The 26383-nt window shown below is 35.3% G+C and overlaps 1 protein-coding gene and 1 pseudogene across 4 annotated transcripts in view; one reads left to right on the forward strand and one right to left on the reverse strand.

The window, feature by feature from the left end:
* SEMA3A (semaphorin 3A) overlaps nt 1-26383 on the forward strand; it is a 695593-nt gene that overhangs the window by 317982 nt on the left and 351228 nt on the right. The window lies entirely within an intron of this gene.
* On the reverse strand, nt 20308-21009 carry LOC102527861 (motile sperm domain-containing protein 3 pseudogene; annotated as a pseudogene).

Below are 26383 nucleotides of genomic sequence, written 5' to 3' on the forward strand. Positions count from 1 at the left end.
TCCTGCCAATAACAAAAGACATGGAAGGTTCTCATAAGTCAGTGCCAGCAAATCTGCATTACGTAGGTATGCCTTTCAAGGTTTGTGAAATTAGGCCCACATTATGTTTTAAAAGAAATCCTGGGAGTTTAGTTAACCAAATAGAAACTATCGGTATGATTACTAAAGATATAAAATGTAACATTATCATATTAGATAGCATGTATTGCGTATTAAATACATGTTAGGTAATTTGGATGCTATATCCCTATCACTCAGCTGAGAAAAGTAAGCAGAGAGCGTATTTAAATTGTCCAATAATACACAGTTTGTCAGTAGCAATTTTGATATTTGAAGCCTGCTAGCAAACTCACTTGAGAGCCTATATGCCAAGCTGTACAGCTTCCAATGACTAGAAAACCAGGGCACATATACAAGCAAACTGATTATCATTTAATTTAAATAAATAAAAGTGCCAAAGCAAGCCAAATATTTCATTCTTTGTGTTCCCAAACAGCTTTTTTTAAAAAAAATTACAACCCACAAAGAAGTTGAAGATGAGCTAAATTGCTGCCTATGTAGCACATCAGCTAGATTTATCTGGTACTCACTGCATTGCCACATTTGCTTCCTGCCTTTGCTGAGCAGTGTTTTTCTCTGAATCATTTGAAAGTAATCACAGACATTATGAAATACAATCCCCAAATATTTCAGGATACATATTCTAAAAGCAAGGATGTTCTTCCACCTAAATGGCAATTTTGTTATCACACTTAAGAACTTTAACTTTGATACAAGTGTCAAAAAAAAATTCTGAAGCTTGTTAGTAGGAAAAAGAAATGACTGAGTTTCCTTTGGTACACTTAATTAATAGTACTAAACGGTAAATTTGGTAAATTTTCTATCAACTAGTGTATTTTTAACACTGAAGTTTTATGAAACAGCAGAGGCTAACTTGTCGATTTTTGCCCTTGTAGATGCAAATGATTTTTATTTTTGAAAAGACAGTCCTGACAGTTATAGTTTATTGCTCTAGTTTTATGTCTAACCCAGCAATGTTATCTTACTATTCCTTTATTAATTTGTTTATAAAACCTAGCTCCTCATATAATCTTTGGTTTCACTTTAACATTTTACTGATTCCTCATTAACTGATAAGCTAGATAAAATCTTTGACATATTTATTTTATAGATGTGAGTTATGTTTTTAACTTTTTGAAAGTTACATTTTAATGATAATCTTATCTGATATACAGTTCTTATTCAAATTTTCCCAAGTGTTTCAATAGTGTTCTTTATGGTTCTTTGCTTATTTGTTTGATAATTTTGATCCAGGTTTCAAAGATCCTACATTGGAATTGCTTTACATATCTCTTCAGTTTCCTTTAATGTGAAAGAATGGTCCTTCTGTTTCACCCTGTCCTTGTTGTTTCTCATGATACTGATTTTTTTTTTTAAATGAATGCAGCCTAATTGTTTTACAGAATGTTCCACTATCTGGATTTCTTTGTGTTTAGTCGTGATTAAACTAAGGTTAAGCAACTTGGCGAGAAAGCTACAGGTGATACTGTGTACTTACTATTATATCAGATTGACAAAATGATAGTTTGTCTCTCTTTTGAAGGTGCTAAGTTTGATCACATGGTGGTTAAGGTGATTTCTGTGGGATTTCTCTATTTTAAAGTTATATTTTAGTGCACATACTCATCAAGTTTCTGTGGAATACTACTCTGATACTATGTAAAGATCCCATTCTCTGACAACATTTTAGCCAATGATTGAACATGTTTTGATGATTCTTGTTTGGGCCCTATATTACACTCATATTTGCAAAACCAATTCTTTCACTTTAAAACATCAGTGTTTATGGGCAATAGAATGGCTAAAGGAGCTCAGGGCTGGAGTCAAGAGGTAAATGCATAGATGTGCATATGCATATGCATAGCTTCCAAATTATTAACAATGGTGAACATTTGAGTATAAAAATATTTTTAAAAATATAAAACAAGTAAACGAATGTCACACTTTACTTACCTTATAAATTAGTATCAAAGAAGTTACTCTGGTTAACAATGCAGGGATTAAACCGTAAATACCATTCTAAGACTCAATAAAGTGTCAGTTAATAAAGCAATCAGTGATCAGGAATTCACAGTGAAGCAGCCTATGTGATCTTGAGCCTAATTTTCCCCATCTGCTAAATTTGGAATAATAATATCTACTTCTTAGGATTGTTTTGAGGATTAATTGTAATACTATATGGGTAAAGCGCAGATCCTATTTCTTAGAATGTGATAATGATTTTTAAATGTTAGTTATTTTTTACTGTATTACATTGTCCTACCCATCATGTGATTTGAACTTTTTAATTTTTAAAAATGACTATATGAAACAATGGACTAGAGGGAATAAAATCTAGGCTGCTTTCAGATTTTTTCTCTCAACATGTGCAATTTCATTTGATGAATTTGCTTTCTACTGTATGTTCTGTTTCTTACTTTAAATCCTTTGTTCATTGTTTTAAAATGGCTCACATAAAATCCTTAGAATGTGTCTTTCATTCTTAAAGACGTTCATTTAAAGAGGATGTGGCAAAAGCCACATTATTCTACACATATGGTAATACGTTCTGTGATGTCATAAATGGATCAGTTATAAACAGTAAGTTCCTAAATGGAAGTCGGCAGTAGAAAGAAAGGAATATACAGAAGAGTAATAATTCTAGGATCATGTATGGCAAATTCATTAAGTGACAACTATTAAAATATTTCATCTGTTTGTAAAAGGTGATATTTCCTTCCAAGGGTAGGAAATCACTTGTTATCAAGTTTTTTATATTTGTGTTGAGAACATTTGTGTTTGATAATCAGAAATGGACGTTTGCTTTGTGCATTAGAAATGTCAGTGCACTTACGTGTGTTTGTGTGTTTGTGTGTGTTAGGAAAAAGCTGTGCAAAATCCTTATGCAGGAACCTGTTTTTACGTTTAGACAAGCTTTCTAAACTTTGAATTATTCCTATCTGGAGTATGATTGCCTGGGAAAGTGTCAACCATAGTGTTTGCTTCTGTTTGTATATTTTGAGTTCAAGTGGAAGAAGTCATGGAGATAGTTTAGAAACTTTCAAAATTCCTCACAGACAAATAAAAAGGCTTGCTTTTAAAATAACCCATCCAGCCTAATCTTTACACCACTTAGAGCCCAACTACAAAGATTGCTCATCAGGAAAGGATAAAAGGAATGTGGTGATGTTTCTTTGTAAATGATCTAGCTCTCGTTTTATTTGCCTCTGACTTTGAACCATTTCTATATCAAAGTCATGTCTCCTAATGAAAGAGCTTTGAGGGGATTTCTGACTGACAGGTACCATTACTAATAAATTGCCTCAGAATGTAAAAATGTGACCCTTCAGGTGGTTCAACCACATTGTTTGCAAACTGTGACTAAGTATCTAATTCCAGCTTTTTTGCTAAGCACTCACCATGGAACAATACAGTTCCGCTCTTTAGTGCTTTGGCACTGATTGTGTAAGTCATAATTAGAGATTCAGCTGGGGATGAATGGAGAAGAAGGCAGCCGTGCAATTGGCTGTAGCCAATCTTGACCCTGCTTGATTTTCACTCCTTAAAATCCTGTGACCTCCTGTATCCCATTGCGTGATCCATGTATGTGGTTAGCACTGCCTCCCTACCAACCTTTTCATCACAAGGCTTTTCCCGCCAGTACTTTGCTTTGTAGCCTTATCAAGGCATTCATTTTGAGCTATCAGAAACACTATCTAGGAGTTCAAAGTTTGCTCAGCACAGTAAGAAACATCACAATGGGTTTCTTAGGAAAGAAGGTGAAAAATGTACAGAAATCATGTATTTTAAAATAAGTGCACATTGGAATTAGGAAAGAATTACAAGAGAATGGAATAATGGGGAGAGAGATACAAGGTGTCTCTCTTACAGAATCCAATATGTTACCAAGATTCAGTTTCACAAGTTTTATTTAATCCATCAAGATCCAGCTTACAGGTGGTCCATGACCTCTTGTTGAAAGAAAGAGGAAAGAAAATAAACTGGAATATAAAATACTGTCTGTCTTAATCCAGCTGTTTCATGTTGGTATGACAAAAAAAAATCAGAAAAAATGCTCATTGTATATTGAGGAAAACTTATGACTTTTCAATGGAATTTTTACATAGATTTAAATTTTTTCAGTTTAATAAATTAAGCTTATCCCACTTTATCCCACTTATTTTGTCGTAACAATAGACTCCAAGAATATATCATCATACCCAACTATCAGTATTTTAAGGAATAGATGTACTTATTATGTAGTCTGTTTTTTCATACAAGTTTATAAAAGACTGATTTGACTGATACTTTGTAAACACCGTAGTGGAAGTAACCAGGCATTCATAGTAATTAGGAAGCAAGCAAGAACTAGCATTCTAGTGACTCTCCAAGCTAAATTATTCCTGGCAATAAATGTCTTACTATGTCCCACTCAAGGTTATGCTCCAGTGACTGTGCTTTCTACCTTGTCTCTTAAATATGTTTAGTTGTTGAAACAGAAATTCATAATCACAGTTATCTTGCAGCATTATAAAATAAATCCTAAGTAGTTTGCTACCATTTTCCTTTATTCCGGAAATCAAGTATCACTTAGGTAAGAAGATAGTCTCTCCACCTCTGTTGATATTTCTGAGATATGGTTAGTTTTTCTCCTAAACACAGACACAAATGCACATGCATTCAGACATTTTTGAGTACACTGACTTATTGCGGTCCGTATTCTTCAATCTTAAACCTTAAGATTTGTGGGCAATGAAAAGTTATACCCCCTCAAGAAAATCTGGAACAAGTTCTACTAATAGTTGCCACTGTGTAAATAGAAAGCTAGCCTTGTAGGTACAGATATCCTGGGAAAATGTTCAAATGGCTTTTAAGAGTCCAAGTGTGGAGAAACACAAACACTTCTAAATGCTTTAAAGGCACAGGGTTAAATGCTCCCTCAAGCCATTTGCTATTTCCGTGTTAATTCAGTTTGTAGAAGCATATAATTAAAATCGCTAATACCTGCATTTTTCTTTTCCTTATGAGAAAAACATGTGGTAGTGCACAGAGCAGGGTATCCACTGCTCTGTGCACAAAGAGATGGGGAACCTTTGTGGGGAGGTTTTATATCTCCTGCTGAAAGGCCACAACTACTCTATTTCTTACAGAAAACAAAGCAAAATAACACTTTATTCCTTTATTGGAAACTAGCACCTTTCCTTAAAACTAAAATAAATGCTTTCATGTAGCATAAGTAATTTTCTTCTTTACAGGTGTTGAACAAAGTAGCCTGGGGAGTGTGCAGTCTGGGCTGGGAATTAAATCCAGGTTGTTTGCTTAATAGTATAATACATAACCATATAGGCATGGGTTGACATTAAAAGAATGCCTTTTATCTTTAACATTATGGAAGAAAAATGCCCTCTGTTGAATAACCACAATCACTACTTATAAAAAAAGAACATATTGTATATGGTCTATATATACATATATATGAATTATATGCATGTATATTAGTGTATAAAAACATAATGATTCATGTGACTTTATGTTTTCCCTTAAAAAGCAAACAATTGGTCATATAATACAAGAAGATAACATTAGTTTACTTTTGTTGGTTCTTGTACAGGACTACAGAATACTTAACAGTCTTGTAGTATTCACTTAATTTGGCTTCTCTAGTAGGAAAATTGTCTTTTAAGATCAATTATCATATAATTAATGCTATTTCATAATGGAATCTATTATTATTCATTCTTTCCAAACAGAAAAAAAATCTTTTGAGGAAAGAACAATATTTACAATATAATACAAAATTTACATTTCTGTAGTGACATTAACACTTCTATATTTTATACCTCACAATAGAAGAAACTTGGAAACTAGTGCACACTTCCCTGAGAAATGAAATTAGGACACAGTCTTTATAGTTTCTATCTAAACGGATTTGTTTTAAAAATACCTGTTTCCACAAATCATCTGTCATAGCATAGGTTTTCTCATTTAACTTATCTGGTCCAAAAATGTCAGTGATTCCAAAAACACATTTGCTTTCTCCTTCTCTTTTGGGGAACAGTTAAATCAATCACAAATAAATTAGATTTTTTTAAAATTTTAATTCAAGAAGAATTTAAAAAGAAGTGTTTTCTATCCATAGATAAGTGAATGAGTTTCAGGGAAGAGAGTAGTCTTCAACTGTGAATCTCTAGTAGATGCTAAGTAAAATATTAATAATTAGCCAAAGCAAGCACAAATGTTAATAATGTTGAAGTTACCATCCTCTAGTTTTGATTTATTTAGTGTGACAAATTTTATAGGGATGCAGAAGGAGAGCATTGGACTATCCTATAACTGATCTTAAAGGTGACAGGAATTGAGAGAGGAGGGTGATGTGCTGGAGATGTCTGATACCTCTGAAGTTGAGAGATAAAGCACTTTGCTCAGAAGTAAATGGTCAGAAATGTCACATGCCACAGTGATGTTAATGAGAACAAAAGTGAGAAAAAGGTACCAGACTCCTTTAAGTTCAATAAAAACAGCATAAGCTACTGTTACAGGTTCTGGGAAATTGCAGGCACACAATAAATGGTAGCTCCTATTACTTTCCATAAGGAAAACTGGGATAAAAGTCAATTTTAGAGTTTTGAAAGATGAGTTGGAAAAGGAAGTGAGGAAGTAGCTGGATTACACATGCTTGAAAGTTGAGACACAGGAATCAAAAATGAATCATCAGTCAACATGTCTTTTGGTTGATTGTTTTGTTAGTTTATTTTTACTATTCAGAATGACTGCCCTAGACATTTGAAAAGTAAACCGAATAAGACCTGGATCCCCCAGCACAATGTCTGGCAGGCAGGTGCAAAGGGGAGATAGTATTTTTGTTTCCCATGTGCCATGCCCCATTTGATCACCTTTGCATGATTTATCTCATTTAATTCTCACAAAACCCCAAGGGCTGGGTGTCACTCTACCAGAAATGACATCTCATTCTAGTATGTCAATTTACATATCAGGAAACGAAGTTCCATAGGGATTGACTGAACTTTTCAAAGTGATTCACCTAGAAGGTTTTGTCTAACGTCTCTCCACACGGCCATGTTACATGGCAGAGGCTCTCCGTGCCTACACGCGTGTCAAATAAAAGGGGAAGAAATTCGTGGAGAGCACTACTGCAGAGGGTACAGAGGATTTTCATGGAAATACCAGAAGTTTCACTGTAAAATAAACTCTCAATAGATGTTTATTGACTAATACTTTTCACACATTCACCTTTCCTATATATCACAATTTTAATTAGAACTGGACAAGTGAAATAGCAATAAGATGAAGTAGATTATTATTTGATACTATGAGCAAAGCTGTAGCTTTATCCGGTTTTGAATTTCTGACCTCTTGTTTTGGTATGCCTTGAAAAACTTCCATTGTAAATTTGGAAATGTAAGTTTCAAGATTTTGAAAATCTAAAAACAATAACTGTCACATTTTTCTGTTTTCTTTGCAAAAGAATTTATGTATCATGTTGCTGTTTATACAACTGTTTGGACACAGAACGACAAAATCATTCACCTTTTGTTAACTTATGTTGAACATTGATACAAAGGTATCCTCAAAATTGTGTTGGACAATGGTGCAAAGGCATCCTCAAAAAATTAGCACATACTAGTGTTAATTACTAGTTATTCTGCTAAGAATTTATCCTTATTTCACATCTGATGAGGTAAATACTGTCTCCATAAGAAAACCAAGGATTAAAGTGTGGGTCTAGATAATTTCTCTAAGGCAAGAAAATAAAGAGTATACAGATAGAAAAAGAAAGAAAAAACTCTTATTATTATTAGAATGATCTTTTTTATTCTTACGAATCAAAGTTTCAACTAGGAAAGCTTTCCAGCTGCATATATTTCAGCTTCAGAAGTTTGCTTAATAAGAATGATTTGGCAGGTAAATTCCTTCACTTTTGCTTTTCCTGAAAACAAATATTTTATTTCACCTTGGTTTCTGGAAGACAGTAGTTCTAGATTTGGGATTACAAGTTATAATGCTTATTTTCTTTCAACATGTTGAAGGTATTTCAGTGCTTCTAACTTCGTTTTTGTTACATCAGTGTATTGTCATTTTTAAACAAAGCATTTATCATGTCATTTCTAAAATTTTCTCTGAGGTTCTATTACTCTTTTATACCACTCTAATTATTATTGTAATACTATTTTATAATATATTTTTTGCTATAATATATCTTGCCCAGATTTTTTTTCATTTATCCTGTTAGTAATTTCAGGCTCTCCAAGGATAAAACATTGGATTTCTTTAATTTATTCTATGAGTTTATATTAATAATTTTATAATTATATCTCAAAATTAATAATTTTTAATTTTCTTTTCAAATATTGCCAATCACCTATTCTTCTGTTCTTTCAGTTCTGGAATTTCAATTCAACTTATATCAGCCTTCCTCAGTTTACCTTCTGTGTCTCAGAACCACTATTTGATATTGTAACTGTTCTCTCTGTGGATTGCTTCATGAATATTTTCTTCAGTGTATCTTCTAGTTTTTGCTTCCACTTTGATGCACTGAATTTTTTACTTTATTTTTGCCTTTTCTAAAACTTTGGTTAGATTCCTTTTTAAATCTTCACAGACATTTTGGTCCTTTGTCACTCAAAGTTTCAAATTCTATTTTCTGAAATATATAAAACATGGCTGTGTGAATCATTTTCTTCTATGTCTAATACCCAATAGCTGTGCAAGTACACCTCTGATAGTTCTCACTCCTGGTACATCTCCCCATGGCTTTCTTGGGTTTTGTCTGTCTATAAGAGTTCAAAATTGAAGGTAAGAGTTAGCAGTTCAGATTCTACACTTACTTGTGTTAGTTGCCTGGGTGGGGCGGGAGGGTTTCCACTACCAACTAAATTGTGTAAAGTTAAGGAGCAAATCTGCATGAAGACCAGATTATGGTTATGAATTCTCAAAGGATATTTTTTTCTCCTCACACAATACCAGTGACATAAGGAAGTTTATTTACTGTCCCTTCTGCTGTGGGTTTATTGCAGGTGTAATCCTTTGGGAACCCAACTTTATAGAGCAATCTCCTATCATATACTCTACGTTAAGCATACCCAAGGCTTTATCTTACATCTTGCATACCCTGAAAAACCATCAAGATAGAAACTTAAAGTCCCTTGGGTTTGGTGCATCAGTGTAGAGTAAAAACTGGCTTTTAAAACACATCTAATTCGTAAGCTTCCACTTTCATTGTTTTTCCTCTCTATGGATTTAAAAATTTATTTTCACTACAGAAAAGCATTTAAAAAGATACTTGCTACATTTTATTTGGAAAATGTAAAATCAAATAAAAAGATACTTACTATCTTATTTCTTTTTATTGGTAGGGGAGTCCAATAAGTTTTGTCTATTCAATTGTCGCAATGAAAATTCTATTTGTGCTATTTTCAAAACTTCAGTTACATATGCCTTTTCTTGTTATTCCATGTTAACACTGCTTTCTATACATTAAAGGTATAGGTTTTAGTTTTTTAAAATTTTGTTGTTTCAGTTAGCTCATTGTCAACTATGACTCATACTGATATTGGGCTCTTTGTTAGAAATGATGCAAAAGACAAACGAATGTTATTATGACGTATTCATGAAATTATCTTCTAGAGAACTAGGTCCCTACAAATTATACCTCAGAAATGACATCCCAATTTTACCCTATTCTTCAAAGATTAGCAAACAATATAGAGTGCTATGACCTGTTGATTTTACATGAAGATCTTTCTAAGAATGACAGTCTGTAAATTCTTAATTTTCCAAATCACATGGTGCACATTGGGTTGATTAAATCATCTAACAGCGTTTATCATTGAAAAATGCTTTTAAACTGCAAGTAACAAAATACCTGACCAATAGTGGCTAGACAATATTACATCATTTATTGTTGAATTAAAAAGCTGCCTAGAGGTAGATTGTTTCATGACTGATTCAGTGATTAAAGAACAATACAACTCACCTGTTTTCCTTCTAGTTCTCAGTATGCTGATTATTTGTCCTCATCGTTCTTGTATCCTGGCTACAAATGGTGTCTATAGCTCTAAGAATCATATTAGCAAGGCAAAAACCAAGGGAAAGGAGAGACAGCAAGCAGTTTTCTTTTATTTCCTTGTAGCAAATTATCTTTTAAACAAGACCCCAGTAAAATTCTTCTTAGGTTACTTTGGTCAGAACTGGGCCACATGACTATTTCTTGCTTCAAGAGAGACTAGAGAAATGAGAATCTTCTGGAAATCCATAGAATGAAGGAAGCTAAGAATGGATTTTGGCAGCAGACTAATGGTATCTGCAATAGTTCCACATCCATACTCGTTTCACATGGAAGATGCTCACCTCTCCCACAGGGGAGACCACCCCCAAAGGTTTATCCATTTGCCATTTATTACATATGGTGATAAGACACATGGCTGGTACATATCCACTCTAACAGGTTAGAGGAGACTACTCATGATCTGGAGACTCTGAGTTAAAACAGAAGGTATTGCCTTTAACATGCACAATGTACAATTATGGAGAAGAAATGCTCTAACTTAATTTTCCATTGTAAGTGTGAACAGTTGTAAACACACAATAATTGCTACTGAAAGCATGTATCTTACCCTGCTATTTAGTAATGGCAGGAAATCCTATCCTGGCAGTGAAGTAAGTTTCCTGATTAGCCAATCATCCTGTCCCTACGGCTGTTCCAAAATCTATCACCAAAAGAGAGGAACTTTCCTCTTTGTTTTCCTTCTCATCCATATCTGACCTGACTGGTCCTTCCGGGGGATCCACTGCTTTAGCATCTCTCTTTGATGCTACCTTGGAGGCCGAGGGATTTCCACAGATGTTTCCTAGCCAGATTTTGTATTTTATTGCTAGTGTATCCCCTTCAAATTTTAGTAAGTTTTCACTTATTTGCTTTTAATCAATTCCATGCTCCTGTATCTCTGGCCAAAATAAATTGATTAAACATAATCTTTAATCTAGGCTAGGCAGGCATAATTGCAGTTGGATCTTTGCTAGAAAAGAGGGTGTGCCCTCTTTTCTAATTGAGGTATAGTTGGTTATGATGTGTCGATTTCTGGTGTACAGCATAATGTTTCAGTCATACATATACTTATATACATATATATATATATATATTTGTTTTCATATTCTTTTTCATTATAGGTTACTACAAGATGTTGAATATAGTTCCCTGAGTTACACAGAAGATATTTTGTTTTTTGTCTATTTTATATATGGTAGTTAATATTTGCAAATATCAAACTCCCAATTTATCCCTTCCCACTCCCTTTCCCACAAGTAACTAGAAGTTAGGGTGTGTCCTCTTGATGAAAGGTACTGGGGAGAATCTGAGGCACCTCCTTATCATACCTCCTAGTAAGACTGATGTTTCCATGCTGGCATTTAAACTAGCTTCAAGCTGGCAAACAGAAGTCGGTTTTTCTAACCATGCCAAGCTCTGAACTATGAGGGTGGACTCTTAGTCAGCTTGGATTGCAAGCCGCAGGCAGATAGTGTCTGGCCTCAAAGAGTAACTAAACACAGGCCAGCATTCTGAGTTTTAACTACTCATTTGCCAGTAGTTCAACCTCTGCTACCATGTTGTCTACATCCCAAAGTAGTTTAAGTAACAGCTTGATGAAATGTTTCACCAGATCTTAACAAGACTCTCTAAAAAGCAGGAATTGTTGGTTTCCATCTCTTCTTCATCCTGTTATGAATCAACACTCCATTTAGAGGCACTGGCATCAATTCAGTTCCCCTCTTGAAGATATATATACTGGCACTCACTGATGGCTTGACAATCTTATTGACAATTTAATACCTCTGTATTAGGATGTCTAATTAAGTGTGAATTTAATTGCTAAGTACGCTGAGTGAGGTACCACTTTAGGGAGAGAAGAGAAAACTACAGGAAAACTGGGTAGTGTTCTCACAAACTGCATTCGTGACCCCAAGGACCATTTCTTATTACTAGCAGTAAAGGAGTGAATACACTCAACATTGTTGAAAATTGACCAAGCAATTGGTTCTCAGCTGTTATAAAGGTAGTAATTCTTGAATACCACCAGTTTTTTTTCAGTTAGCTTAATGTACTAGAAGTATTGATACAAAAATCCTGCACTGGCAGACGTACAGGAGGACTCCTGCAGTGGCACTGGGATTGGAAGGGGCTTTACAAGTGTCAGTAGAACTTAAAGACAACCAGTGGCTGCACGTGCTCTATGAAGTGTCTCAGAAACATGATCATCTATTTCATTAGGTTTATTATTTTATTTTAGCCAGAGGATACTTGTGGCTGTTAGTTTAGTAGAAAATAACTATGACAAATGGAGTTTAATATGGCAAAGTATAGAAGGAGATGGACAGAAGTGTTGGGAAATTACCTCCATTATTTTAATCTCACTTTGCATAGGTAATGTCCAATTATATACATTTTTGAGTGCCCTTGAATGTATTGTAAATATTTTACAGGCTGTAATTTCCCTCTCTCTCTCTTTTCTTTTATATGCTTACAGTTATATCTGTTCTGTTTTATGCATGAACATTCCTTCATCCTGATTCTGTATAAGTTTAGTCATATTTTTTAGAAAACTGCTGTCACTGTATGGAAGCAGAAAAATAAGTGGAATAATTTCTCATTCAGGTACACAATTTCTTTCTTTACCATGATGACTGCTTTAAAGTCTCTAAGTAGAATTCCTTAGCTAAACAATGGATCTTATGTTATATATAGGAAGGGTATCTCCAATCAGTATTCAGCAGGTATGTTTAGGATTTCTGTGCAATTTTGTTAAATTTGACATATTAATGTTGCCAAGACCTCGGAGATTCATGAATTGTTTTCTTACCAGCCTGGGCTAGACTACTCAGAGCCAGGTGTGTACCGTTGAGTTACACAATTACATACTTGAAAATCAAAAGGGGGAAATGAAACCATAAAAGTTGCATAGAAAGGAAAGCCAAATGCACTCTTTAGGGTGCATCATTACCTACTTCAGATTCACAAAATAGGCCTGCCTCCTGCAAATAGTGGATAGGGAAATCAGAGGTTACATTCTGTTAACACGTGGGGAGAGATGCAGGGAGATTAGATTCACTCTAGCCATTTTCTACATAAATGGAGCAATTCCAATGTACCTGGAAAGTCAAAGCCAAAATAAATTTTGATTCTATTTTATTTAATCAAGATAACTCCTACTATACTTTCTTCTTCATTTGATTGATATCTGACAGATAGAAAGATTTCTTGTCAGAGAACTTCACCACCAACATTTCTAATGCTCATGAGACATAGAAATGGGGTAGAAATGGGGCCCTTACTATTATTTCTTCCTCCTCAATATCTCCCTTTTTAATATCTCCTTTTGATCAATCATTCCTTGTAATTTGTTCCCTTGTAGTTGAAAAAAAGTGATTTTGACTTTGATACCCCTAGATTGCTACCTGTGATCGTAACAGTAGGAAGATATTCCAACCAACTTGCACACTTTTATTTTCCTAATCATATTAATGAAGCTTTGTTTCCACAGAGTCCTTGCAGAGAGCTAAGCAATCAGGAAGTTTTCCTAGGATCATACAACAGAACTTCAGGGAAGGTGCTTCTGAGTCTGTTACCAGAAACAAAAACTGCCTCAGACACAGCATCCCTCTAATAACCTACTGGCTGCTAGAAAACTTACTTACGTTTCTATTACTTGTGCTTCCATTCCTAAGGCTCGATGTAGTTTAGATCCATAGAAATCATTTAATAAATGAAAGAGTATTCAGTTTTCCTTTGTATTTCACATCGTTATGTACAGTTGGATGAAGAATTACTAAGAATCCTGTGATAGTTACAGTCTGTTCATTTGTAAATATAGAGCGGTATATAAAGTTAAATTACTGAAAATTAAACAAAATTTCTAGGATACATTCAATAATGGTTTTAAAAGTAATCAACAGTACATTCAATCCCTGTCCTAAAAAAAATGAAAGAAAATGTACTTAAAAACAGTGCGGATTCAAGAGGAATTATCTTGTAATTCTTTCAGTCTTCAAAAAGCACACAGCAGTTTCCACCCCCTTTTAAAGACAAGCATAGAGGCAATAAAGTTACGGTTACTTAACTACCAACTTCCCTGAAAACATCTAAATCCAAGATGGCTTAAGAACCAAGTAAATGTTTTGGAAAAGCTTTTAAAACTCAGATTTCTTACCTGAGCTAAGAACCAACCTGTCAGCCGAGAGACTTTGCCAGAGACACTGAAATTCAAATGTTTTGAGATCAGGAAAAGTCTGTTCACTGTAACTTTTTTTTTCTGGTTTCAAGTAAAAGGTAAAAACTCTACCACAAAACAGCCTTTGTTTCTAAGGTCGTATTTTAACCTAGGAAATGAATTGAGTTCTATCTTCCATCTGTATTTACTGTGATTCCTTTAAATAGGTTATTTCCATTGTGCACGGGTGATAAACTTCTCTCACATGGTTTTTGTGTAGCAGCCTAGAATAGAAGAGCAACATCTGATGATATCATTAAAATGATTGTAAACATGCCTGTTGTGGCAGAGGTGAGCTTTCTTTCTGTTGATGTGCATTCAGATTGTTTGGTAAGATCAAACAAGTATAGAGTTTTAATACGTCAAACACGTCTACATTCTAACCATTCTAACGGTTTCTGTTTTTAAAGAGATCTGTTTCTTTAGAAGTCAGGACAGCTATAAAAGAGCCAGACTACAGATCAGATTCAAAGTCGAAACTCATTTTCTCTGATTAGGGTAGCATTCTCTTTATCTGTATCATTTAGCCAACAGTTTTCAAAGAAAAGAGATCAAACAGAATAATATTGCACATATTAAATTAAGATGGTGGAGGCATGTGTCTGTTAATTAACCCTAATTACTGTTAGGTTTTGTCCAAGACAAAATTAAGTGTTTTGGGTCATTAAATTTAATCTATCCTTCTCCTAACCTTTTCACCAGTTCATTGCCATCCCTCTTCCTTTAATTTATTAATTTAGTTAGAATAGTGTCACATCACATGTTCTAATTTTCAGTCCATTTAAAATTAATTCTAAGGAAGCCAGCTAAATTTGAAGTTTCAAGTGAAAACTTGGCTTTATTGTTTTTTTTTTCCAATAGCAAAAGAATTAGATTTCTCTGGCAAGTTCAACTAATATGATTTCTTAATTTTAGCAGATGATTGTGAATTAAATATCTATATTATATTATGGAAAAATGCATATAGTGTGTTTTTCCCAGTTAAAGCTATGACCATCATATGCTTCAGATATCTGGTGTTTTATAGAAATTATCTCATTTAACCTCTCTGGTCCCAAAATCACAGTGCTGATCAACCAGGATTACCTGAAAAAGAAACTACACCCTTAACCATTAAAATATACTGCTTGTTCAATTTTTCATTTGAGATAGGGTTAGTTAAAGAAACTTCTTTTTTAAAAAAGGTAAATATATTAGTCATCTCTCAACAAAAGTTTAGGGTGGCAGGTCTCTTTTGGCAGAGAGTACTTGTCACCAAATATTCTGTTTTCTTCCCTTCATCCCTATGTTCAATTGTAGTTATTTTGAACCGCAGACTATTTTTGGAGGATAAAGTATGAGAAGTGTCATGTGACATTTCTAGGCTAAAGCAGTGGGAATCTCAGGCATGATTCTTTAGTTTCTCTCTTGCTCTACTGTGTACCTAGAGGCCTTGTGTTGTGAACCCAAAATATCAAAACAGCTTGGACCACTGAGTTGCTGCAAGGTGAACAGTGCCCAAAGAGTTGCTCAAATATTCATCAGATTCTGCATGAGCCAGAACTAAGCCCTTGTCGTATTGAGCACTGAAATGTGGGCATTATTTCTATTTAATACATCCTATCTAGTTGTTCTGTCTTAGCTAGCTTATCTTGGTTATTGTAGAAATTGGTAACAGAGGTGAGATGATGTTTTAGAAAATCTAATATATTTGGCATTGACCTAAGGATCCAGTGGTGGATGAGCAGAGGATAACTGATATTAGAGGCTTTCACAAGACGGAAATTTATTTCATACAATAGCAAAGCATTAGAACACTGTGAGCAGCAGATCATGTACCTAACAACGTTGGGACTCTGGTTTGAAAGCAGGATGTTATTAATATGTGTGATTTGCTATTGACTCTTTAGCGAGGTGTATTAAGTAAAAATGGGCTCAGAATAGAACTGGCTAATTTGCAAACAAAAGTGAAATGAGTAGAGAGAGCCTTTAATTCAGAGTATTTTAGTGTTGGTAAAACAATTGCTTTATGACCCTAATAAATGATAAGAGTGAAAAGTCTTTACTGATAAATGTCTGGTAATATATCTCCGACTGATTAAATTGCCTCAAAGCAAAGAACAGGTTAAGAATGTGGCACTGAATAATTTGGTAAAATGATTCAGGGCAAAGATCAGATTAAGAGTGTGGCTTTGCCCGGAAATTCAAACAGTTTCTGTGCAACCCTGTTATATAGAGAGAATGAATAATGGAATGAAAGAATAGAGACGTACAAAATAGAAAAGAGCTGTGTATTTTCTGGGTACATGGAGAAGACTGGATTGAAAACTTATCGGGTTTTTGTAAGTTCTTTTGGTTAAGAAACTATGTGTTTGGACAGAAAAAAAAAAAACTTTTACAGGCTTTAAACGACTCTAAATTCCCAAACTTTCTATGGGCAGAAAGCTGACTTACAGAACTCCTCAGATTGCAAATAGGGAATATGTCCTCAAACCTGTATCAGATGGGAACAAGGATAATGGGGGGGAAAAGCAACCGTAATGATGAAGCCAAGAGGCACAGAGAACAACTCACTTTCTGGAGGCTCCCAAAAGAATGTAGACCCAGTGGAGGAATATTCCTCACTCCCAGTTTAGGTCCTCCCACGATGTCTGCTCACGGAAACCGAAATATCTATGTACTAGTGACTGATGTGTCTCTTCGGCTTCTCCTTGCTAACTAGTATCTGTTCTATTTCTGTATGTGTATGAAGAGGTTCCCTTAACTGTCTTTTTTTATATGTATGTTTTGACTGAAAGTACTGACATCTGAACCTTATATAGAGACTCACATATCAGAGGTCTGGATTATCCAGAAACAGACTGGATTGGACCTTTGAGTTGTCTCACTTGGAGAGTAGTTGAGTGTGTTTCTTCGTAAATTAATGGGAACAAAGGAAACAGTCCTCAAATAATATTCCCCATATATATTCCATTAGTCCTCTATATTCCCTTGCTCCAGGGGTTAGGTGGGGCCAAGAACTGTGAAAGCTGATATGGTCAATGAAAGGTGAAGAGAGGTGATACATAAAACTTACAGGCCAAGAGAGTTTGGCTCATCTTCGATTTTCCAATCTCTCTCCCTAGCTTGGCAAAAACAAAGACTTGTGTTGAGATAATGGTCACATGATTGAAGCAGTCTGGATTCCTGAGTTGCTGTACAGAGAATGGTTTTGGGATGTTATGGAATCCACAGTGTATTTGTAGGAATGAGAAATGGACTTTTGTTTTTTGTTGTTAGGCCTCTGGGTTTTTTTGTTTTTTTTTTATACTTCTACATAACCTTACCTTTCTTGACAAAACACCACTACTGTTGTATTTAATGTAAATTATGGAGAGACATACTGCTTTCTGGTTTCAGACTGATATAACAATAATAAAATAATAATGTTTGATATTTTAAATAAATTTATATTTGTTCATTTTCATTCTTATCCATTATAATAATTATGAAATAGATCTCCCTTCTCTTCTGAAGTCACAATGATATAATTATTTTCCATGATTAGGGTTCTGTAATACATTTAAATAGATTTAAAATAAAATTTAACATATGATAACAAATCAAAAATTGTGCGAAACCTGCAGATGATAATTATTTTTAATTTTCCAGTGTCATAGAAAAGTGATCTCTGCCCTAACATATTAGCAAAAATAAATGGAACAAGGAACCAATGAGTTATTTAAAGGACTCATTAACTTTCACATGACCCTATTTGTAATTGAGACAGTTATGTCCTAGAAGTACCCTCCAAGAAATGATTAATGAGGTTCCCAAACCTTCTAAATTGACTGACATGGAAGGGAGTTATCCTGTTCTTTAGCTCAACCTCTGTGAGGTCCAGGCAAAAGGGAAGACTTACCTCAAATAATTCATGACAGTGTCTCATATCAAGCATTTAAAAATGTAACTATTTTTCCTAAAGTTTAAAGAGCTCCATAAACTAGGTCAGTAAGGAAGTAAATTCATCAAAGTTTCTCACTAAATTGATCAAAGTTAAAGCAGATTTAGATATAGAAATCTTTTAAGTCCCTCATGTTAGTAACAAACTTTCCACACGTGTTAATTGCACAAAATAATTACTTTATGAGATTTTTCCCCCACTGTTTTGTTCTATGAACAAGTTAGGATTTTATCTATATCATAGAAGTTTGAATGGCAATCTGATAAGTTTGGTCACAGCATATGGCTCATTTGAATAAATTATAATTAGACCCCTACTTATGTTAAACAGTAGGACCTAAGGACTGGAATTATCTGCATCAGTGATTAAATTCTCACTTTCACTAGTGTAAGTTTGCTATAGTTGTAATCTTGATGTAAAATGTTAAAAGTGAATTTAAGAAAATGTTAATATAACAGCATATTCTTGCAAATGAACTAAGACTTTTTTTTCCTAATTAACTGAACTTTGGAAGTTTCTTTGTAGTTAAAGATGAGTTAATAGTTCTTACATTTTATCTGTATAACCAATATCCCCCTTTTGAATTTTCCATCTAGTAAAGTATAAAAATTAGTTATTATGTAGTAGAAATATTTAATTATATATTATCCCATTTACTTAATATTCTCTAGCAAGGGATTAGATTGGCCTAATGTACGTCTGTTGTTCTTTTTTTTTTTTTAGTATCTTAAATATCTATTATAAATTTTTTTTTTACATTTTTATTGATTCATAATCATTTTACAGTGTTGTGTCAAATTCCAGTGTTCAGTACAATTTTTCAGTCATACATGGACATATACACACTCATTGTCACATTTTTTTCTCTGTGATTTATCATAACATTTTGTGTATATTTCCCTGTGCTATACAGTGTAATCTTGTTTATCTGTTCTACAATTTTGAAATCCCAGTCTATCCCTTCCCACCCTCTACCCCGCCCCCCCCCCCCCCCGGTAACCACAAGTCTGTATTCTCTGTCCATGAGTCCATTTCTGTCCTGTATTTATGCTTTGTTTTTGTTTGTTTGTTTGTTTTTGTTTTTTAGATTCCACATATGAGCGATCTCATATGGTATTTTTCTTTCTCTTTCTGGCTTACTTCACTTAGAATGACATTCTCTAGGAGCATGGTTCAAATTAATAGCTTTCCATGTAGAACAAGAGTCTTTTAAACCATTATTATTCATATATTCTTAGGCTAAAACTGTAGAGATAATTTTTTAAAAATATATAATGACCAAAGTGTTTGACAGATGTTATTGGAAATGATTTTAGTTCACTTTATATACATTTCCTCAATTATAAGGAAAAATGATTTCAGTTTTTCCTTATATTTACTGCAAGCAAGAATGAATTTTCTTAAAAACGTTAACTCTTACGATGCAGGATATTTATGCACAACTAAACTGACTGTGACTATAATATCAAACAATATCTAAAATGTTAAAATTATTACTCATTCACCCCTCTGAAATTTTTCTTATTAGACTGTTTCCATTACACACATACACATCAAAATCAGAATCTGAAATCTACCATTTAATTAAAAAAAGTATAAATTTTAAAAAGAGAAATGACACTTTAAAATGTTTTATAACTCTCTGAATGAAGCCAGTGTTTTTTTAAATTGACATAATCTTGATTTCCTCAACTACTAAGCAAACCTCACACCTAGTCTCTTATCTGCGTCTCCCCAATTCTTGTTTTTGTTATTTTTTGGCAGATGTACCTAAATAATCTTTCTAAAATATCAATTAAGCCCTGAAACTTCCTTATTCATGTTGAGTTACCCCATCAAGACAAAATTCTCTGTGCAATACTTTTCTTTCTCAGTTCAATTTTACAAATTTATTTTAGTCAACTTGGAAAATGAATACAAATCCTGGGTTTTGGGGCTGGGGTAAGGCAGGAAGGAGGAAGAAGGAAGCAGGAGTTGAGGCAAGGTTATAAGCATCACAGTGGCTGTCTCACATCCAGGTCCATGTCCCTGCCCAGGGAGAGGGTTGGAGGTTGAGCTTGGAGCTCAGGTCCGGAGGAACACCACGGACAGGAGGCCCAAGGCATAGGCTGCCACCAACTTTTGTCCCAGGGAGACATGCAGGATTTGGGGCAGCTGGCTGCTGAGTTCATCCTGGAGTGGAGCAGCAGGAAGGCCACAGACTACGCCCTTTAGCAAGAAGAGGAGGAAGGAGCTGGTGGCCAGCTGAGGGTGGGGATTTTCTGGGAAGTGTTGGGCCATGGGTGGTGCTGTCCAGGAAGGAAGCCCTGGATGGGGTGTTGGGTCAGGCTGTCCCAGAAGCTCAAGGGGGTACACAGGGACCCTCAAAACCGAGGTGATGTCCTTGCACCCCACCACACGGCCCTCTGTTCCCTCCTCAGACAGCTCAATGCGGAAGCGGCCCTGGACGTCATAATGGCTGGGATCAAGCGCCACGTGGCGGATCACAATGACAATGCAGGACTGAGGCTTCACATATCCTTCTGCGTCAAACACTGTATTTGGCAGGTGCTGTGCACAGGTTGTGGAAGCGAAGCACTGCTCCCGTGGGGTAATAGAGGGTCAGCAGCTGCCGGGTCTGCTCCACTGGTCCGCCCTGAATACTAGATCCGGGGGAAAGATGAGAACCGGGACAACAGGTCCCGAGAGAGGAGGGGCGCCCCAGGACCCCCGTCCAGGAGCCCCCGAACCTACCAGCTCCTGGTCCTGGGGCGCCCCATGGTGCATGCAAGCTCTGGGCGGTGGAACATCCGAGGGCAGAGCTCAAGGAACAGGGACTGGAGTATAGAACTTCTGGTCACAGCACTTGCCAGTCAACCTGTGGATGGACCAGGGCTGCCATCTTCCTGGGAGCTCTGTGTAACATTTAAGACCCTGCGTAGAGTAACCTCAAAATAGTCATCAGCTATATTTGCTACCAAGAATCCCGTTGTAACTTTTGCTTGTTGTGGGTGCCTTCTTTCTTCTGTCAGAATTTGCGCTGAGGGGCCATACTGTACAGGGCTGGGTTTGCAGATCACAGCATATAAGACAATGAACCCAAATGGAGGTTAGTAAATGGAAGATCAAAGAGTGGAATTTTGTGAGACTGGTGTGGCCAGGAGACTAGGAGAGGGCAGTAGACAGAAATTAAGTGCTTTTAACAATTTGTTGACCATTTAAATCTCTGTGTGTTTGAGGTCTACATGAGTGCCAAAGGGAGCTATCTGGATTAGACTGTTTAACAAAAGATGCCTGTGCCTGTTTTGAGGGACTCTTGATGACTGGAGACAACCCAAGCGCAGGCCACTTCTTCTCTTATCGGAACACAGCTATCACCAAGGTCATTGTGTATAATTATTTGGATGAAGTAGGAGCTCCAAGATGGAACATTCTTATAAAATGGGCTTAATTTCTCTATGTTAACATCATGAGTAACTTGAGGCAAATTAGAAAATTATGAAAGTTGAGGTCCTTTTTTCCTCCTCTCCACCTTCACCATGTCCCCCGCCTCCATGCTCAAATTAAAATCAGCCTGTTACTATTGGGTTAAGCTTAGCCTAATGTTAAGTTTAAGAAACAACATTTTAAAAGCTAGAAAACTTTAAGAAAGGAAACAAGGGAGAGTATCCCATCTCATGCCCATGATGTGTTAGGAAAATAATGACTCCCAAGATGTCCACATCCTAATTTCAGAACCTGTGAATATGTTACCTTACTTGGCAAAAGACTGCTGATTTGATTAAGCTTAAGGGCTTTGTTCCAGGGAGGTCATCCAGAATCTAATCTAAATACATGAGTTCTTAAAAGCAGAGGACCTTTCCCAGCTGTGGTCAGGGAGAGATGGCCCTGTGAGTAGGATTAGGTTCCCTGTTGCTCAGTCTGAAGTGTAGGGGTCTTTAAGCAAGACCAGAGAGAGCCCTTCAGAAGCTGGAAAAGTCAAGAGTAAGATTTCTCCCTTAGTGCATCCATTAAGGAACTAAGCCTGCTGATGCCTTGATTTCAGTCCAAGTTGTCAAACTTCTGACCTATAGAACTAGAGAAGATAAATTTGTATTGTTTTCAGCTACTGAATTTTTGTTAATTTTCCTTGGCAGCAATAGAGAACTAAACCCATGCCAAATCCATTCCATTTTTCTGAATTCGCTCATGAGTCCTATCAAAGTGGCATTATGCTACCATTGCCTATCAAAGTGCGAACAAATTCACAGCCTGGGAAAACCCCTTGCCTTCTCTGAACAATTCTCCTCTGTTACTCCCTTCCCTCTAATTCCCATTCATGAACTGTAGTACCTATAGCCCATATCATACAATAGAACCTGGAATTTGCCAACTGAAGATTTTGTCCCTTTTGCTTTTGCTGCCAGACTAAACTGTAAACATATCACATGTACGATTTAAGTTTATCTTTCTTTTGTGTCTTCTAGTGCATCTGGAACAATGTACATGTTTATTGCTCACAATCATTTAAGTCTTTTTTTTTTTCAATCCAAGGAAATACCCTTTCATTTTCATTTACTGTGACATCTTTTATGATATGGTATGATAAAGTAAATACTTGAAATACATTGCAGAAAATCAGTCTCATTTCTCTGACAATATATGCTGGACTCAATATTTGGAATTCACACAAAATCTGCCATGGAATTTCTCATATTGCCTTATAATCCACTGAAAAAATTTTCCCAGAATCTAATATGCTAAACTCAGTCTCATTTTGAAATTATAACTTTCATTTACATTTTTAGCATTTGAATCAAAATAACCACAAATTAGTTGCCAAACAAATTATGTTTTTAGCAATTGTATGTGTCATGCTGCCAGTGTTCTTGCCTTATTTGTTACAAATTGTCCCAAATCAGAAAATACTGTAGCAATAAAATATGAAGAGAAAAGCCACCAGTACTTTGAAGTTTATTGGTTACGTAAATTGGATGGGACTTCATGTATTAATTTTGATGAGCATGGAGCTTAGTTTTTTGTTTTTGTTTGTTTTTTCCTGCTTCAGTTTTGTCACCTCATTTTAGTTACGGAATAAGCTGGTGATTTGTGGGATATTTTTCAAGGCCAGACCGCTTCCTCAAATAGAAGCTTTGTTCTTACAAATAGATACAATTATGTTCATGTGTTTGGTAGATGAATCCAGTGGTGTGAGTGCTGAGCAGAATCTTCATGAGTAGTTTCCTCACTTCTTTGGAATTTCACTCTTGAATTTGATCAACAGAGACAATTCAATCTGAAAAATAATTTTTCATGATGACAATATTTTCCCATAATACACACACTTCACCTTGTATGCATATACTTAATTGGTACATCTGGGGAAATTAACCATAGAGCTGTAAATTAACTCCATGAATTATAAACTAACTCCTATTACAAAACTTAAGGTTTTTTCCAACTTACTAAAACTTAGTACAAATACATGAAAATATGGTCATGGGTTTTAATTTTCATATTCATAAGGACAAATAAGTACACATTGTTTTATCATCTTTCCAATTTTTAGTTTTTAAGTAAGTATACTGTAAATTATATAAAAAGAATTTTATACTTAACTAAATAAGCATTCTTTAGTTTCTTTGTAAAATGATGAAACTTAAGATTGTTTTTGAATATTGAAGGATTAGATTGTAGAAAGCATGATATTTTGCACAACTCCATTTACCCAGAAATATTGGCAAATGAGATTTTTTTTTTTTGTCTATGATGAAACTGTGTGATAATGAAATTTTGCTCTTAAAACTGTTTGATAATGAAACGGGACATTCCCAGGGAGAAGAACCCTCTTCTGGACTTTAGGGATAGGCTTTGAGGTGGGTGGTCAGATGAGCTTGAGGAGATTTGTATAAATTATATTTCCTAAGGAATCACAACCTATAACTGGAAACATGGCTATGGTCAGGTAGATGCCTTTTGATCAGTGGTATCTGGAAAAGATTCACCACTAAGAATGTGAGTCTCTGCCATACTGGAGGAGACCAAGTGGTGACTCACAGCTAGGGTTTATTCATGCCCCATTTTGGATGGAAACCTCTTCCTACTGCCCTGAGATGTCTTTGTATGTTGGAAAGTTCTGTCTCTGAGGATAGCTAGCAGAAACCAGGGATAAGAATATCTACCAGCTGAGTTGGAAGGTGGATTAACTGAAGTAATGCCCCAAAGCACTCTATATAGCTCTGGTAATGAGGAAGTTTTCAATCAATGGAAGCTTTTGTCACATACGGTTGTTAGAAAGATGAGCAGGCTATCACAAGTAAACAATAGAACTTGGTACTTGTCATATGTAATGTCCTCATAATATTACTTTTCCTCTGAAACTGCCCCTTTTAAAGTACCCAAACCATGTTTCAAACATCTCTCTCCCTGGGATTGCAGACAATATTCATTTTCATATTCTTTTTCATTAGAGGTTATTACAAGATATTGAATATAGTTTCCTCTGCTATACAGAAAAAATTTGTTTTTTTAATCTATTTTTATATATAGTGGTTAACATTTGCAAATCTCAAACTACCAAATTTATTCCTTCCCATCCCCTTTCTCCTGGTAACCATAAGATTGTTTAGTATGTGAGTCTGTTTCTGTTTTGTAGGTGAATTCTCTAGTGTCTCTCTTCCTTCCTTCCTTCCTTCCTTCCTTCCTTCCTTCCTTCCTTCCTTCCTTTTTCTTTCTTTCTTTCTTTCTTTCTTTCTTTCTTTCTTTCTTTCTTTCTTTCTTTCTTTCTTTCTTTCTTTCTTTCTTTCTTTCTTTCTTTCTTTCTTTCTTTCTTTTTCTTTCTTTCTTTCTTCCTTCCTTCCTTCCTTCCTTTCCTTTCCTTTCCTTTCCTTTCCTTTCCTTTCCTTTCTTAAATTCCACATCTGAGTGATACCATATGGTATTTTTCTTTCTCTTTCTGGCTTACTTCACTTAGAATGGTGATCTCTAGGTCCATCCATGTTGCTGCAAAGGACATTATTTTATTATTTTTATGGCTGAGTAGTATTCCATTGTATAAGTATATCACAACTTCTTTATCCAGTCATCTGTCAATGGTCATTTAGGTTGTTTCCATGTCTTGGCTATTGTAAATAGTGCTGCTATGAACATTGGGGTGCATGTATCTTTTCAAATTAGAGTTCCCTCTGGATATATGCCCAGGAGTGGGATTGCTGGATCATATGTTAAGTTTATTTTTGGTATTTTTGAGGAATCTCCATACTGTTTTCCATAATGGCTGTGCCAAATATTCCTTTTTTAATAAACATGTGTGCTTGCCATTTCCACTATTGTTAGCAGCACTGCTTGCATATCCTTATGTAAATGTCTTTGCACATATATTTATTGCTATTCTTTGGATGAATTCATTAGGATAGAATTATTGAAGAAAGGTTATACACATTAACATTTTTGGTACATATTGCCTTTCACAAATCTGTTACTGATTTTTGTCACCACTGACAAGATAGTATCTTAAAGTTTGTATGAAGTGTATTCTCTGTTCCCACTGTTTTTCTCCTCTGGGCTGCGGCCCATGAGATACTGCCTGAGATCCATTACTCTCCTCCTGATCTCACGCCAGGTCTTCTTGACAGTGCTTTCTCAGCAATGCAGCTGGGTCCTTTCTTCAACATGGAGGGATCCCTTGCTGATTGTCTCCACCCCTGAAGCTGGTTTCATCTCATGGCATATCTTCAACAACTACTTTTTAAAAGAACAATATAAAATATGGATAAATACTACAATATCAATAAATATAATTTAAACTTTCTTTGAAAATAACACATTTGTCAGATAGTAGGCTAAGTGCTGTATATGCTGTATATGCAATATAATTAAATACTGTTATTAGTATTTTCCTCTGCGATAAAAAACTGAAGCTCAGAAAATCTTAATTACCTTCTGAGGACAAGTAGCCAATGAGTAGCTCATTTGGGCTTATATCCACAATTGTGTAATTTCAATTCTACTCTCTCTCTCTCTCTTTTTCTTTTGTTAATTGAGGTAGGAGCACTTAACATGAGGTCTATCCTCTTAACAGAGTTTAAGTGTATGATACATTATTTTTGACTATGGCTACAGTGTTATAAAGCAGATCTGTAGAGCTTGTTCATCTTACTTAACTGAAACTTTGTGCCTCTCG

Source organism: Vicugna pacos, chromosome 7 (genome assembly GCF_048564905.1).
Source record: "Vicugna pacos chromosome 7, VicPac4, whole genome shotgun sequence".
In the NCBI taxonomy this organism is placed as follows: Eukaryota; Metazoa; Chordata; class Mammalia; order Artiodactyla; family Camelidae; genus Vicugna; species Vicugna pacos.